The sequence below is a fragment of the Pipra filicauda genome, unplaced genomic scaffold (genome assembly GCF_003945595.2).
Source record: "Pipra filicauda isolate LSUMZ 115617 unplaced genomic scaffold, ASM394559v2 scaffold11_size5308982_pilon, whole genome shotgun sequence".
Lineage (NCBI taxonomy): Eukaryota > Metazoa > Chordata > Aves > Passeriformes > Pipridae > Pipra > Pipra filicauda.
In genome coordinates this window covers 4127105-4131297 of record NW_024103652.1, presented here as the reverse complement: position 1 = coordinate 4131297, position 4193 = coordinate 4127105, and positions in this window count along the sequence as shown.

Sequence of the window (4193 nt, the reverse complement as noted above, 5' to 3'; positions counted from 1 at the left end):
CCGCCCGGCGCCGGCGCGCCCGCCCATTGGTCGAGCCCCGACGGCGTCTGACGTCAGCGCGCGCGCGGCGCTCTGGGAATTGTGGTCCGTCCGGAGAGGCGAGGGACGGCGTGACTGAGGGACGGCCGGGAGCGCGGGATGGAGGGAACGCTCCGCGGCTGCGGGGCGCCGTTAGGGGCCGGGCGGGGAGCGAGGGCCTCCCGCGCCCCTTCCCCGTCCCGGGGCGCTCACGGGATTTCTCGTCACCGAGAGAGGCTCCATGGCGGCCGGGCAGAGTTCGGAGCGCTTTGCACCTGCCCGCGTCTCCCGCAGGCGGCCGGGTGTTCGCGCGTGGCCGGGGCAGCGAAGGGAAGACGTGGGGCCTCACGTCTCCCCACACCACCCGCCTGGCACCCGCGCTCCTGCCCAGGAGTGCTGCATCCTGGCAAGGTGTCCTTTGTGGCTCACCACCTCCTTATAACCTTCCCCCTCGCACCCTAGAGGAGAGAGATACCTCCCTTCCCCATTATTAGGGGGAAATTCTTTACTGTGAGGATGGTGAGGTACTGGAACAGGTCGCCCAGAGAACTAGTGGATGGCTCAACTCTGGAAGTGTTCAAGGCCAGGTTGGATAGGGCTTTGAGCAACCTGAACTAGTGGAAGGTGTCCCTGCCCATGGCAGGGGGTTGGAACTAGAGGATCTTTAAGGTGGATCTATCTTTAAGGGTTGGATCTTCCAACCCAAACTATTCTGTGATTCTATGAATAGTGGCCTCCCCACCAGAGCTTGTTTCTTCCCCAGTGTCATGTTCTGTGTTATGCTTTAAATTAAATCAGACTTAACTTGGTCCCCTAAAGCTGACACCTGTCCACAGAGAGTGGACATGAGAAGGGACACGTGAGAAGGGACGTGAGAGGAACAGATATGCTGCAATTTGTGCAGTGTTGGAATAGGTTTTTTTGGTTTTCTGTTCATTGACCAATTGCTGTTAATTGTGCTATGTAAGATGTACTGAATACAAGTGATGCTTACTGGAACAACCTGTCCAAACTGTCCCTTTGCTCTGAGGGACTGATTAGCTTCACCTCAGGATATATGCATGTACGAGGAAGTCTGGCAGAGCTCCTCAAGAGTCCTGAAATACAGAGCTGGTTGTGGCCTGCAGGTTGGTGTGGGTGGTATCTTTGGGGCTAAAGTGAGCTCGCCTGTACTGCACAGGCTCACTCTTGAACTCTGGGCCAACTGAAGGAGAAGTAGAGATGCACTGTGTGTCTCAGTGATGTGATGTACTGCTCCAGTGAAATTAAGGTTGTATGTGCCTGGCAGTAGCAGTTCTTCATACTGAGATCGAGATTTAGTCCCTCTCTGCACTCTGGCTGGATGTATGGAGGCTATATTGTGAGGCAGCTAATAACTTCTGAGTTTCCCCATGGACTTCCACCCCCATTGCAACAGCTGCCCACTGCGACCACAATAACCATTGCTGAACATTAGTCACTTCTTTTCTCCCACATCTCTGTATATCCAATGCAAATAATTTCTCTCACAAGAGAAGTGTATGTAGGTGTGCCACCTCTTCTCAAGAACACTGAGAGAAATATTAGACAAAATTAGCCACCTCTCATCCTTCAGCTGTGCAAATTCTATTCCTCCTGTTTCTGTTGTCTCTGGCTCTGTAGCCAGCTGGGGACCCAGCAAAACCTGGCATGCTTTCTCCACACCCATCATAATTTTCGTTATTTTTTCATAGAACCATAGGATGTTTGGGGTTGTAAAGGACCTTAAGAAGCATCTACTTCCAACCCCCCTGCCGTGAGCAGGGACACCTTCAACTTGTCCAGGTTGTTTAAAGCCATATCGAACCTGGCCTTGAACACTTTCAGGAATAGGGCATCCACAACTCCTCCGGACAACCTGTTCCAGTGCCTCACCACCTTCACAGTAAAGAATTTGTTCCTAATACCTAATCTAAACCTACGATTTGTAAAAGAACTGTAGCGCACACGGAAATCCTGGGTCTCTTCCTAGACCCGCACCAGTGGGAAGCTGCACTTGCCGAAGACTTTTCTCTCTGGTGCCTCTACTGTCCCGAAGGGCCCCCGGAGCCTCTCCCGGGGGTCCCGCCTGTCCCTCGCGGAGGCAGCTGGGGGCGGGCAGGCCGAGGGGCCGCGCATGCGCAGTCCGCCGGGCGGGACCGCGGCGTGAGGGAGCTCAGCTGGGATGGAGTCTGTCGTTGTCCCCACGTATTTCCCAGGGAACTTGTGGGACTCCGAAGCCTGGCCAAGTGCTGGTTCATGTAGCTTTAAAAGCTGACAGAGGCGGCTACCAAGGAATTTTTTTTTTTTTAAGCTGGTATTCTTTTGAGGTAACTTGGTAAAAGTGGTTTTTAGTGACGACTGACACTCAAATGGCTGAAATGAGGTTGGAGACAGCCTGAAAAAGGAGCAGGAGACATACCAAAAGAAAACCAGGGAATTTCACAATCTGGATCTGAAATTTCTCTTAAGATATCCATAGGGATTCAGGGGAAAAAAAAAAAAAGCCTAACAATCCCCAATTCAAGTGTTGCCTTTTGGATTAACAAGATAAAAAGACTAGAAATCAAAGGCTCTGGACTAGAAAAAAAACTACTGGAAAGTTACAGGGAGAGGAATGACAGGAAAACAGGAAACCTTTGGCTTGATTGTAATTTCCTATTTAAACAGTTGGAACTATGTCTAAAGGAGCTAAAAATAAACTCCAGAAAGAAATAAAGTTCCCATGCCCCGGTGGAAATCAGCAACCATGATGGGGAGTTGAGCCAGAAACTTTTTTCAATAATACACAGTTTTACATGTTTCTATTCTGTTTATAGGCAGGGGGGGAGATGAGGGGGGAATTACCCAACTAAAGCAATACAAACATTTACTGTCTCGAGGAGAAAAAAAGGTACTGTTTGAAGTTAACCTGACTGTCCAAATGGAGAGCTAGAAAAGCGAAAAGTAAAGGGTACTTCCAGGGGCTACATATGGTGGCACAGTGCTTGTGGCAGCTTATAATTTATTTCCAGAAATATAAAGTTAATTTATCAGATCATCTATAAGTCCTTAACATATAAAGTTGCAACAACTATCTTTAATCAGCTCTTTAGGGGCAAATGCTAGGAGTGGGGAAAGAAGAAATTCTGTCTAGCTTACTAGAGGACTTGCAAAGATTTGTGTCTTACTGTGTGTACATACCAGCTATGAATCCAGTCAGCTACCAGAGGACCAGTCTGTAGATTGACCATCAAGATAAGTGAAAGGAAGCATTAGATGCCTACAAAGGTATGATTTTTTTTCCCTGGGTCACGACTCATACCCTTCATCAGAGTAAGATGGCCATTAAGAAGGTGATTGTCATCATCCTCATTTGCTCAGCTCCACATTTAATGGGGAAGTGGGGATTAACAGCTGGTATTTTTTGTGGTATTTTTTAACAATTAAAAAATACACCGGCTGTTAACAGGGACAGTTGGCAACAATGTAAAAATTCAAAACCGGAAATTCTGTTGAAAGCAGGTATTGAAAAAATTTGGATGTAGTAACAATCATAAATAAGATGCTGGCTAGCACAGATGATGATATCACCTTTCCCAGTTTGGGACATCTTTAGAAAAAGCTAGGAAGCAGAGCGTAGTTTTACACCTGATTTGTTGAATGGAGACAGTGAGTGGAAACATGTATCACTTTAGAATCTGAAAAGCAGTTACTAACTTTCTGATTACCAACCTTATTGCCAGCTTTTGTTGTAGTGAGTAGCTGCATAGTAAGTCAATATTTCAGATAAGAAGTTTGTAAAGAGAGAAGCCAAAGATATATAATCTGAGTCATTAGGATGCAGGTATGATGAAACACTCAAGGAAAAGCAGGGATGAAAGAGCTTTTACCATGTGTGCAATATAATGCACATCTTAATGAGTTTTGAAATATCTTTTCATTAGGAGTCTGTCCCAGTTTGAAGACGTAGTATGTCACAAGTTTGGTTGTGGGAGGGTGGGGTCCTCCAAAGGGAACAGGACATCAACATATTAGCCAGAAAGAAACCACTGGGGTGTTTGTGAACTCTAGCAAACCAAATTATGCCACGTTTTATCACTAAGAAATGATACACTGGATACTTTATCAAATTAAATCTGATCCTTCACCCTGAAATTCAAAGTGCACTATTAGGAGGTGGGTCACAAGAATATTAA